Consider the following 13,807-nt stretch of genomic DNA (forward strand, 5'->3'; position numbering starts at 1 on the left):
TCACCTTGCCCCTTCCTACCTCTCCTCCCTTCTCTCTTTCTACCACCCACCCCGCACGCTCCGCTCCTCTGCCGCCCACCTCCTCGCCGTCCCTCGGTCTCGCCTATCCCGCCGTCGACCCCTGGGTCACGTCCTCCCGCGGTCCTGGAATGCCCTCCCTCCTCACCTCTGCCAAACTGATTCTCTTTCCCTCTTCAAAACCTTACTTAAAAATCACCTCCTCCAAGAGGCCTTCCCAGACTGAGCTCCTCTTCCCCCTCTACTCCCTCTGCCATCCCCCCTTTACCTCTCCGCAGCTAAAGCCTCATTTTCCCCTTTTCCCTCTGCTCCTCCACCTCTCCCTTCCCATCCCCACAGCACTGTACTCGTCCGCTCAACTGTATATATTTTCGTTACCCTATTTATTTTGTTAATGAATTGTACATCGCCTTGATTCTATTTAGTTGCCATTGTTTTTACGAGATGTTCTTCCCCTTGACGCTGTTTAGTGCCATTGTTCTTGTCTGTCCGTCTCCCCCGATTAGACCGTAAGCCCGTCAAACGGCAGGGACTGTCTCTATCTGTTGCCGACTTGTTCATCCCAAGCGCTTAGTACAGTGCTGTGCACATAGTAAGCGCTCAATAAATACTATTGAATGAATGAATGAATGAATAAGCAGACACATTCTCTTCCCACAGATAGCTTACAGTCTAGAGTAAGCTCTAGACTGTAAAACTTACTTTGTCCCTTCCCACTGGACAAGGAGTCTAGCGGAGCAGCAAGGCTTACAGATAGTCAGAAGGACCTGGGTTCTAATTCTGACTCTGCCGCTTGTTTGCTGTGTGACTTTGGGCAAGTCACTTGACTTCTCTGGGTCTCAGGTACCTCATCTGTAAAATGGTGATTAAGACTGTGAGCCCCATGTGGGACAGGGACTATGTCCAACCTGATTAGCTTATATTCATTCATTCATTCATTCATTCATTCAATCTTACTGTAAGCTTACTGTGTGCAGAGCACTGTATTAGGTGCTTGGGAGACTACAATACAACAATAAACAGACACATTTCTTGCCCACAATGATCTTATAGTCTAGAAGGGAGATACAGACATTAATATAAACCAGTAAATTACAAATAGGTACACAAGTGCTGTGTGGCTGGGTTGGGAGAAGAACAAAGGAGCAAGTCAAGATGACGCAGAAGGGAATGGGAGAAGAGGAAAGTGGGGGCTTATTCAGGGAAGGCCTCCTGAGGAAGATGTGCCTTTAATAAGGCTCTGAAGGGGGGAGAATAATCTCCTGTGCTTGATGCAAAAGTAAGCACTTAATAAATATTATTATTATTAATAACAATGGGCAGTTACCTAAGGCAGGGTAGAGAGAAGGAATGTGGGGAGATAGGAAGAAGAGACACCTCTCAGGGTCACACCTGGAGGGTTTCCAGTTCTCTACCAGTCTTAACTATGGGAGGGAGAGTCAAGCAGTGGCATAGTCATTCCATTCCTAACTTAGCCAGGGGTTAGCGAGTGGAAGGCAATCTGCCACAAGTCAAAACTCACCTTTGCTGGGCAGCAGCGACACGGGAGAGTCAAGAGCAGAGACTCAGGTTTACTGCCTGGAAGGAGGGAATGGTTAACCACTTCAGTATTTTTACCAAGAAAACTATCTTGGATACAAGATGCAGATGGAGGTAGGGCGTTCTGGGAGAGACGGCGTCGTTATGGTTTGGACACGACTAGACAGCATAAGACAACAACAACAGGAAGGAGAAAAGGGAGAGAGAGTGAATGGTGTCAGAGGCCTGAGTACATGTATCCCCAGATCTGGAGCTGGAGTTTGGGAGTCCTTATACTGCATTCCCCAGGGATGCTGGGAATATCTGGCTCACACTCTTCTTTCTGCTACAGACTGATCTGTCAAGTACTCTTGGCCCATCTAGGAAATGAAGGTGGAAACCTGATTGGAAAATTACCCTCAGGTCTGGGGATGAAACTTTCTGTAGAAACACCAATGGTCACAAACACATTGAGGGCATTTATGGACCCACGAGCTGTCATTGTGGGAAATCAGCAAGATATGACACACTGGGACTTTTCAGTTCAAGGGGTTATGGCACCTACAGTTTCCAGTACCTCTAAAGGTGCAGGCTTCCCTGAAAGGTGTCACAATAGAGCTGGGTCATCACATCCTTTGTAATTGGGGTGGTTCGCCTCAGCTGTGACTCACTTTTGAGAAATGAAATTAAATCTATAGAGTTTATTTCCTGGTACTCTGTAGGTTGGATATGTGTGCAATCTGCTTAATTTATTTAGTAACAACAGAGTAATTAGAATTCTGGATTGAGCCTAGGCACTGAACCTTACTTATTCTTCCAAGCATATTCACCATATCAGTCAATCCACTATATTTCTCGAGTGCTTACTATGTACAGAGTGCTGTCTTGAGTGTTTGGGAGAGTAGAATATAACTGAGTTGAAAGTCACATGCCCTATCCACAACAAGCTTATGTCTGGTTTTAACAAAAAGCCGGTTGGGAGGAAATGAGTTCTCAAAGCTATTCACATTCACGGATACAATCTCAGCAGAAGCAGCAATCAGTCAATCAATGATGGTATTCATAGAGCATTTACTGGTTGCAGAGCCTAATTTTAAGTGCTTGGGAAAGTACAATATGTTAGAGGTCATGCATTCAATAGTATTTGTTGAGCGTTTACTGTGTGCAGAGCACTGTACTAAGCGATCCCTGCCCACAAGGAACTTACAGACTATAGTAGCGGTTTCCCCAAACTCAACAACCTTCCAAGAAAGAGAGATGTTCTTCATTTACTTTCAAAGATGACACTCCTGAAAATTCGAGTCATATAAAATCCATCTTAAATAATGCTCCCTGACATCCCAGGTGTGCAAGACCTCGAGCAAGCACTGTGGTTATGTCTACACACTATATCATGCCTTAGAGATTTAAAAATTATTCAGGAGAATTTGGCCAAATGGGGTCACTCAGATCCAAAATAATCCCCCTAAAGCCTTGATTTATCCAGTTCAACCTTCTACACTCATCCTATCAACTGAGTAATGATCAATCTTTCCTTTCACTGCTGCTAAAACACAGATTCTATAAACTCATCCAGGAAAAGATACAGTCCTCTGCCCAAGAGAGCCATGTATTCTGAATCAAGACAACAGTCAGACACCCACTCTCTGAATAAAATGAAAAATAGACATAGTTGAAGACATTCTTCCAGATGCTCTACAAAGGTGTATTTTTTTTAATAGACCTAATAGTAAACAATCTACTTTTTCTTCCACACAGTAGATCTGCCCCAGAATACTTTCCCCAGGGACCCCAGATAAAAGTAGACAGAGGTTTGTTGGTGTCCTCGCTTGGCAGATACATTTTCTTATCCACAAGGTTGATCGTTTCCCCTGAACAAGTTAGACTTGAAGGGCAAAGTCTGCTTGCAGCTTTTCCTGCTCTCCTTGGGTGCCAAAAGATGCCAAAATCTTGTAATCAGGTGTGTGAAGCTTCAGATGAAGGGAATCTGGACTTAATGTAGGCCATTGGCAAGGAGATTCAGAGTTTCCAGGAAAAAGCAAGTCCTGGCTGCAGGCAATTAAAAGCACTATACCAAACGTTTAGTCACCATTGACTCATAAGCTAAAACACACAGTAGTCAATTACAGCTTTCAGCTGAAATAATTAATATGGTGTTGATGAAAACTGTGTTTTTCACTCAACAAACGAGGTTATTTCAGGTAATTAAATGTAACCTCATATATATGCAATTTGCCTTTAGTTTTCCTATGCCATCTTGCAGACTTTTGCAGCCTTGGCCTAAAAGAATTAGAGAGGCTTTAGCTAACGGTGTTCATTTGATTTCTCAGGATTACCTTTCCTTGGTAAGCATTTCAAATACGAAAAACTAGAACACAAACACTGAATCGATTTATTCTAATCCGACACCTTTGTTTAGTTTGTTTTAAGTTTGTTGTGGGCAGGACACGTGTCTACCAACTCTCCTGCATTGTACTCTACCAAGAGCTTAGTACAGTGCTCTGCACCCAGCAAGTGTTTGATGATAGCCTTCCATGGGTCACCTGCAATGTCTCCTGCTCTGTTCAAGACCAATTCAACAGAGCACCGAAGAATCTGCTCTAGAGAAAGAAGTGAGCTTTCAGTGTGGCAACTTGACCTCAGTGTCTCTCCAAATGCTATCACTGAGAAAAAGAGAAACTCATTGCACAAACAGCAATTTAGCCAATAGTACTTTACCACTGCTTCTCTCTGGTCAGCCTTATCCCAGAATGTCCTCGCATAGCCTGAGAGCGTACATTAAAGTTGAACTGGGGTTTGCAACAGTGAGTCAACCAAATCAGGATCATAACTTGGGGTTTGTTTCCATTCCACAAAGGTGCTGACTCCAACACCCAATGATTTGGTGGATGAGGTAAGGATGAATATGTGAGGTTGCTTGCTAAGGAGCAGTTTCCACCTATATGCACCATCAGAAGATGTTAAAGGGAAATTATTAGGGAATAAGGAAGGTAAGAAAAATTATATACAGAAATCCAGACCGTTCAATCACTTTGTCATTACAGATTCTATCTTCCCTTCCAATTTTCTACTACTGCATCCCACTTTTTCTCTTCTTTTCCCAGGAAATCCCACCTTACTCTAGAAGGTACCATTTTAAAAATTAATTATGGTATTTGTTAAGTGCCTCTTCTAAGGGCTGGGGTAATTAAAAGATTATCAGTTTGGAAACTATCTCTGGCCTACATGGGACTCATAGTGTCAGTTGGAGGGAGTAGGATTTAATCCCCATTTTTACAGATGCAGAAACTGAGGCAAAGAAAAATGAAGTGACTTGCCCAAAGTCAAACAACAGAAAAGTGGCACAGCTAAGATTAGAATGCAGGACTTCAACTCCCAGGCCCATGCTCTTTTCACAAGGCCTTGCTGCTTCTCTGTTTCTCATTTTTACTTCAAAACTCCGAACTAAGAAATCCACTGATACAATATTAATGGCATGTGTTCACTTTCTAGAAACAGCAGACCATAAAAGAGAAGAAAACCATTGCTTAGGGGAGGGTTCAGCTTACATTTTTGGAAATTTGTGTTTGTTTTGGAAAGTTTGTGAATTCTCTTCCAAAAGCTAAAAACAGAGTCACAATAGTTTTCCATTGATAGGGAAAAGGAAGCTAGGGGCATTAAGGCATTACTCAATTTATATCATTCTAAAAATATTTAAATTTCCCCTCACCTTTAAAGAGTCTACCGCTAATGGGGTAGTGCAGCCATGAGTAAGGGTCACTTTAGAAGATGTGTGTGACCCCTATTGGACCCCTATTCATCTAGGCTTAGAGCCATTTTCTCCTTCAGTGTCCCGCCATTGCTAAAGATGACTATCTCCACCTCTAAAGACTGTGGTTATATATTGTAAAATTCTTTCATTTATGGCAACACATCTTCCCCACTAGATTGCAATGTCCTAGAGGGCAGGGTTCACATATTCTATTTCTTCAGAATTTACCCCAAATGTCTTACATGGTGCTCTTCATACAAAAGATGCTCAAGTAAATCTGTTGATGATGTTGTTGACTGAATGATCTTGTCAACCCAATAATTACTGGACAGTTTTCTGAGGAGGTAGCAGAAGTCAGTGGAAGAATTCTCGTTTGACTTACCAACTCATCTTTAGCAGTGTAAAGGGATTACTGATGAAGTTATTGATTCGTGTTTATTTTTTAAGGCTTATAGTCAGTCCAGTCCTCTGTTAACTGCAATGTGGATCATTACCTCTGCAAGTATTTTGTAACTATGTCCTTGAGGAGCAAAGTCTCAAACATGTAATATCAGCACCTCAGAGTTCTCCTGATGCTTATAAACTGTGAGTTGGAAGAATTCAAAAGCGGCATGGCCTAATGGATAGAGCACAGGCCTGGGAGGAGCTGGATTCTGATCCTGCCTCCATCACATGTCTGCTGTGTGACGTTGGGCCACACTTAATGAATTTAGGCCTCAGTTACCTCCTCTGTAAATTGGGAGTGAAGAGTATGAGCCCCAAGTGGGACAGTGACTGAATCCAACCTTCTTAACTTGCATCTATCCCAGCATTTAGAACAGTGCTTGGCACATAGTAATTATTTACCAAGTACTGTCATTATTATTATTATTGTTGATTTCTCAGTTAATTTCTAGTCGCACTATTTGACATTGGGATCCTTGAGAGACTGTAAGGATGGATGCATAAGCTAGACTAAATAGCACTGGGCCTATTAGGCCTTCCGGCTTCATTCCATCAGAGATGAAAAATGGATTGGACAGGACTCCATCCACCTGGATTTGACTGGCCATACCTGATACCCCTCCTACCTCAGACAATAAGTTCAATGCACCACTCTCACCATCTGCAAAGTCCTATTAAAATCATATCTCCCCCAAGAAGCCTCCCAGGACTAACCTCTCATTCCCTTCCCCCATCCCACCCCCCATTCCCCTTCTCTTTGTCACCTATGCACTTGGGTGTCCACCACTTAAATATTTTCATACTCATCCCATCCCAACAACACTTATGCATTTATCCTTATTCTCTGCCATTTCCACCAATGGAAATTATTTATTTATTTTACTAGCTGCTTCCAGCACTAGATTTTAAGCTCCCTAAGGGCAGTTAACGTCTCCACCCAAACTATCATATTGTACTCTCATAAATGCTTAGTACAGTGTTCTGCACACCTATGCACCCAAATAAATACCATTGATTGGGTGATTGAGAGGGACTGCTTCTGATCTGCTCATATGGTATCTATCACAGTGCTTGGTACAGTGCTTGGCACATAGTGCTTAACAAATACCACAGTTGCTATTATCATTACAGTCACAGAGCAGCCTTAGATCTACAACAGACATTCTAAACAGCTGTCAAAACTCTTAGAATAGAACACTGCTCTCACTGCTGAATTCTAACCCCATTTCTTACAATCTTCTCAACAATTTTCAGTTGGAAAATCTAGCACTCCTGACTTTCATTTCTATATCTACTATTAGACAAAGCAATTAGTGACTTTTTAGAGTACCTGCAGAAGCAGTTTTATGAAGAATACTACCTACGTAAATTCCTGGGGGCCATGTTAGTAATTAAAGTGTAAGCCACTCAAGGACAGGGATAGCTTTTGTTAGTCTCTATTACATGTTCTTCATCACCTAGTCCAGTGTTCTGCAGCCATAAGGCAGTCTGTCAGTGCTGTTGATGTTGATCAAGAAGATTCAAAACAAGGAAAATCTTTCATCCCCCTTGTATCTTCAAAACCAGACAATGCCCTTCACCTCTGTGGGGTTGCAGCTGGTGTACTGGCTCTAATTGGCCTAGGATTTAACTGTGATTCAGATGTCGGGGACGTAACTCAATTGAAAAGCAGACTGGATTAGGGTTAAATAGTGATTCTAAGAGGAATGAAAGACAGAGATGATTCAAGCCATTTAACTAATAGACAGGGCTTTCACTTTCTAGAAACCACTGCATGCACCATCTGCAGTTGCATCACTCATGTTAAGAAAACATCCCTGCACATGTTTTTCTTTTTCCATTTTTATCTGATAGCAACGACAACAGGGAATTTCTAGGAGATTAATGACTAACCCAGGTTAATCGCCCAAAACTCATCACAGTCCATCAACTCCTCCCAGCCAGTCCTGAAAGCCGAACAAATTCCCGATCCCTCAGTCCTCCTTGTGTAATTACTTGGCCTAGTTTACTTCAAAGCAAAGGACATCATGGAGAGGGTGGGAGTTGAAGAGGATATAAAAAAATTCAACGTGCACTCCATGCAATAATTTCTAGATTGCTAGAGAGTGATCATAGGTATGACAAGCTCAGTTTTTTTCATTCTTTGTCATGTGAAATGGACATTGGCTATTTCTGGTTAAGTTAACAGGACCAGTAGTTTTAAATATGTGTACATTTAGGACTTCCATCCTCCACTTAAGGAAGCAGCATGGCATAGTGGATAGAGCCCGGGCCTGGGAATCAGAGGTCATGGATTCTAATCGTGGCTCCACCTCTTGTCTGTTCTGCGACCTTAGGCAAGTCGCTTCACTTCTCCGTGCCTCAGTTACCTCATCTGTAAAATGGAGATTGAGACTACGACCCCACGTGGGAGAAGGACTGTGTCCAACCTGATTTGCTTGTATCCATCCCAGTGCTTGGCACAGTGCCTGGCACATAATGAGTGCTTAACAAATACCATAATAATTGGTATAATAATTATTACAAGTTAAGTAGGTTGTTTTCTGAACCGCAGATGTGATAAGGAGGGAAACCAAATTCTGGCCATCTACTTCCACATAACTTATCGATTCAGGGAGAGACTGACAGAGCAAGTAAGAGGTGTGAATAGAGAGGGAGGGGGATGATGGGAAAAGGAATAGAGAAAGCAAAAGCTTTGTGGAACTATGTGGGTCTATAAATATTTGTGCGTGTATCGACAAAAATAAGTGTATACACGTCAGCCTATATATAGATATTCAGCTATCCCCATCCATATGGCTTTGAATTATCTTCAGACGAAAGAGGAAGCAGAAGGATTCCAACTTCGCCAAAGCCAAAGAAGTTGGAAGAAAGCTTTAACTTGTGAATTCTTGGCTGGAAACCCTTTCCATCGTGAACAGCCCCAACCTTACTGGGCTTTTACAAGAATCCCATGATCAGGGAAAATAGCAGACCCACTCTTCAAGCTTCCCTATTTTTAGAGCTGGGATGGGCACGGATGGAGAGAGGAGATGAACAAATAGGGTAGTTGATATTAATCCCATTAGCCCCATGAGAAGCAGCCAGGCCTGGAGGATAGCTCGCGGGTCCAGGAGGCAAAGGACCTGGGCTCTAAGCCAGGCTCTACCATTTGTCTGCTGTGTGACCTTGGGCAAGGTGCTTAACTTCTCTATGCTTCAATTACCTCATCTGTAAAATGAGGATTAATACGCCGAGCCCCATGTGGGACATGTGTCTAACCCGATTTGCTTGTCTGTACCCCACTGCTTAGTACAGTGCCTGGCACCTAGTAAGGGCTTAAATGCCACAATTATTATTATTTCCAGCCTGATTAGCATGCATTTACATCAGTGCTTAGCATAGTGCCTGGCACATATTAAGTGGTTACCAGATAACATAGAGAAAGAAACCCAGGTCTAAGGAACAATCAGTCAATCAATGGTATTTACTGAGCACTTGCTTCGTGCAGAGCACTGTACTAAGCTCTCAGAAGAGTAAAATATAACGGTGTTGGTAAACACATTCCTTGCCCACCAAGATGAACAGAGCTAACTGTAGAAATGATCACCTTTTACCTAGGCATGGGCAGGCAGTCAGAACCAATGGAAATGGGGGTGGAAATTTGGGATTTCACAAACTCAAGACCCAAGAGAGAAAGCAAACACACTTCCTAGTTTGGAAACAGCTACAAGAATACAGACCTCAAACTCAGGCATGTGGCAGAGAACAAGTTACACCCTTCCAATATCCCACAGGCAGCAATAGGCTCTCACCATTAAAATAGTCTTTTTTCTCTTTTTTATGGAATTTGTAAGTGCTTTCTATGTGCAAGGCACTGTTTTATGCACTGGGATAGATGCAAGTTGGACACAGTCCATGTCCCACATGATACTGACAGTCTTAATTCCCATTTTGCAAATGAGATATCTGAGGCACAGGGAAGTTAAATAGCTTGCCAAGGGTGACACAGCAGACAAGTGGCAGAGCTGGAATTAGAACTCAGGTCTTTCTAATTTGCAGACCTATGCTCTATCCATTAGGCCACGTCTTCTAATGTGAGGATGTGAAATGTACATTTACATGTGTGTATACATATGTAACTATATACTTGATATGTTGGTTTTATATTTTGAAAAAAAAAATCAGGACCAAATAGCAGGCAATCCAATTATGGCTTAATTACTCATTTGATAGATGACTTACATTGAATAGTTTCACATCATGTTTGTTTTGATGTGAAGAGCCACCCCCCGATTTGGTCATACGGAGTTGAGGATACTTTTGAAAGAAAGCCTAAATCCCCTCTTTGACAAAATGCCTGCAAAGTCAGACTGAAAACAAAGACACTTTTCCTTAAGTATCCATTTTTAAGGTTAATGCCTGCAAAGCATTTTATGGAAAATTTGGAGTGAGTCTGTTCCCAAATGTTTTGTGGGACTGGCTTGGGGAAAATTTGAAGGAAAACCTTGATTACTTGATTATCCCTGAAAATAATGGCTGAAAAAAACCATAGCTCTTCACAGATGACTACACAGGAGTATATTTACATATAGATCTAGAGGAACAAATGTGATGAACCAAAAGACTAATATTATATGAACATTATTTTAAAAACTGGAAATGCCTGCTGATGGCATAAATCCAAACATTCTTCCTCTAACTAAATGTAGTTGCCTCCCTAACCATCATTTTCAAGGCATTAGGACCCAAAATTGATGCTGTCCTCTCCAATTCATTAATTTTTTAGGTATTAACTTCACTGTAGTTTAAAACAGCCAACTTTATCCTCCATTCTACAAAATCTCCACTGCTGTACATTTACAATAAAGCATGCTTTCACAATCTCACCAAAAATATTCCATGTCATCCTTTCCTGAAATCCAGAAATATGATTCAGAAAATACTATGTCCTCTGCTTTAAGCTTATTTAAAATTCTCTCATTTCATTTTTCTTAGTCATGATTTTTACTTTGACATTTCAGTTTCCCTTAAATAAAAGGCCGGCTTGGGCCATTTTGGTAGGGGATGTTCGTTATAGTATGGTTCACCAGTGGAAGGACATGAAAGAATGATCTCGGTTGGAAAATCAGGACAGCATCACTGGGGCTCCAGCTAGTGAAAATTCTTTGTCCTCACCACAAAACTTTCCCTCCATCTGGCTTCCAAAAGAGAATAGCTTCGGGAAAAAAAAATATCACTTTTCTGCAAAAGTGAGGAATTTACTCTTCCTGAGGAATTTACTCTTCCAGAGTAAATTCATAAAAATTCCCAACTTTGCCCAAGGCAAAGATTGACACAAATGCCAGTTTTTTCATGGAAATAGTCACAAGCGAAAATTAGTAGCTGTAACTTGGCACTTTGGCAGCTCTCCTTACAAACAGCTACTAAAACTGTAATTAGGTCATAGGAAATCTTCCATTAAACCATGTGAAGTAGACGAATGGATCAACCAAATCGGCATCTTGCTCTCTGATACCCTCTAGACAGACAGACAGACAGACGAAGCTGTCTCTCTCTCTCTCTTTCTCTCTGTCACACACATACATACACACACACACATACAGGCTATAAGTGTCAATAAAGAATATCTCCAGGTCATTTTGAATTGAGTCACCAAATGCTACTATTTGTGCTTTTGTAATCTCTCTCTCTTCCTATAGCTTTAGGATTCAGAGAGTGAATAGTAACATCATTATGGAGCCCTTCCACCCTAAACGGACATCTGCTCTGATGTTTGGCTGCTGAGAGTCCTATCCCAGGGTACACTTATTCCTGTAGAAAACATAGACTGAAATCCCCTGAGGCAGATAATATGTCTTCCCCCTGTATTGTACAGCCTCCAGTGCATTTCTGGCATTCAAGGAGAGAAGAAATAATAATGAAATTCAGGATGGACTCTTTACGACCAATCTCTATTTTAGCTGCTGAAAAAAAAAACTCATAAGGAGTTTTAGAGATTGGCTTTCTGGACACTCCTCACCTTTCAATTCTGTTTCACAAACAACAGCCACAGTCTTGGGTCTCTGTAACCACTTGCTTAAAATTCAGATCTCAAAAAGATCAGAAGCTTTCTGGATTAAGGTACAGGAAGAAGATAAAGAAGTTTAAATTGCAACACTTTGAACCAGTGTGTCTCCAATATAAACTCTAGATATATTTAATGAAATAATTGTGTTAAATTAATACCAATATTTATTGAAGTTTAACAAGAATCCACAAGATGTGTATCTCTTAGTTTTATCTACATATCCCTTACCCAGTTATTAAAACTCCAAAATATGATTTTAATAATCAGTGGGATTTTAATTAACATACAATAACGATCCTATTCAATCGAACTCCTTAGATTCAGAAAGTAATTATTCATTCAAGACACTTAATTTGAAGTGTTACCACAGATTTGTATCTTCTGTAGCCACAAGAAGTTAGATCATAATATTTCTTGTTAGAACTTATAAAGTTCACTTCAGAGTAATTCCTGGTTTCTAGGAAGGAATGTAAAAAAAATAAAAGAAGAAGACAAGAGCAGAGATATAAACCAGCTGGGTGGCATGGAATGAAGGAACTGTGTGGTATAAAATATGGTTTTTTTCTTTCTTTTTTCTTTTAGTTCTCAATCCAGTTATTACAATAAATTTTTAAGCAACAGCCCATTGCCCTTTTTATCCTCCCCCCCCCCCACAGTATTTGTTAAGTGCTTACTATGTGCTAGGCACTGTACTAACTATTGGGGTAGTTATAAGATAATCAGGTAGGACAAAGTCCATGTCCCACATGGGGCTCAAAGTCTCCATAAATGCACTTTTCTTTCCCCACTCCTCAGCATGCACACACTTGAGAAGGAAGAGGAGAAAGGCATATATATTTCGGGTGATGTACGAATGACACAGCTTTAAAAGCAACCTCCATTTAACCCAAAGGAACTCAACTCTGTTTTAAAAGGGATAAATAAATCCATTTTAAGGGTGTTTCTCCTCATCCCCCATAACCCTCAGGAGATTTCAGCAGCAAAAGCAAATTTAGCCTCTCTTTCTCCCTCTTTATCAGCTTTTAAGAGTGGAGTTGCTTCCTTATTTCTAGGCTTCCTAGAAAGGGCTTGTGTGTCCAAATTCCTCTGCTGAAAGTTTTTCTGCTACTTGTTAACTGGGACATCAAGTACAGTGTAACAAAGATGCATATTTTAGACTGAGTTCCCAAAAATAGTTTCCATCATTTCTTTTGTTAATTGTGAAGTGTTTCTGAAGCACTATATTATGACTAGTTTGATTATTTGTAAACACTAAGCACTTTTATTGGTTTTGAATCTCTTTTATATAGAGAAGCAGTATGGCCTAGTGGAAAGAACATGGGTCTGGGAATCAGAAGGACTTGAGTTTCCATCCTGGCTCTGCCTCTTGTCTGCTGTGTGAACTTGGGCAAGTCACTTCACTTCTCCAGGCCTCAGTTACCTCATCTGTAAAATGAGGTGAGCCCCATGTGGGACAGGAACTGTGTCCAATCTGATAAACTTGTATCTATCCCAGTGCTTACTACAGTGCCTGATACATAGTAAGCACTTGGGAAATATGATTACAAACTATACAGTGACTTCTCCTCTGGCTCAAATAATTTGATTATTGCCAGTGTTGAGTAAATTGACACAAAGGAACTTGCTTTTCCCATTACAATTTTTCTTTATCTTTCCTGCACTAATGTAGAACAGTTATATTCAAGCTTTAGAACTGTATTCCATGGATCGCTTCAAAGATTTTGTCTCATAAACAGAAACTCTACCTCAAAGTATATGTAATCTGGATGCAGTGTCAGTAACAAAACCCTGAATCAGCTGAAACTTTCCTAGTTTCAATTTTTGTTCACAAGATGGGTCAGCTTTGTCAAAGGGAAGAAAACAAAAAATGCAAACATGGGCCAGTCTGACTTGGGAACTGTTTGGTTTTGATAGTTTTAGACTCCCTATCAGCCCAAATGCCTGGTTTTTTAGACCATGTCTCTGCCCTTCACTTTAAAGTTCAAGGCACCAGTAGTGACCAGCCTTCCTATAACTTGATCAGCGAA

The 13,807-nt window shown here is 41.0% G+C and overlaps 1 non-coding gene across 1 annotated transcript; it reads left to right on the forward strand.

Annotated features, from left to right (window-relative positions):
- The first annotated feature begins 1,392 nt into the window (after positions 1–1,392).
- Positions 1,393–1,530, forward strand: LOC114816612. Its single transcript, XR_003764415.1, has one exon. It is a non-coding gene; the product is annotated as a small nucleolar RNA SNORA7 (small nucleolar RNA).
- Positions 1,531–13,807: the final 12,277 nt, after the last annotated feature.

This window comes from Ornithorhynchus anatinus, chromosome 1, assembly GCF_004115215.2.
Source record: "Ornithorhynchus anatinus isolate Pmale09 chromosome 1, mOrnAna1.pri.v4, whole genome shotgun sequence".
NCBI classification, from domain to species: domain Eukaryota; kingdom Metazoa; phylum Chordata; class Mammalia; order Monotremata; family Ornithorhynchidae; genus Ornithorhynchus; species Ornithorhynchus anatinus.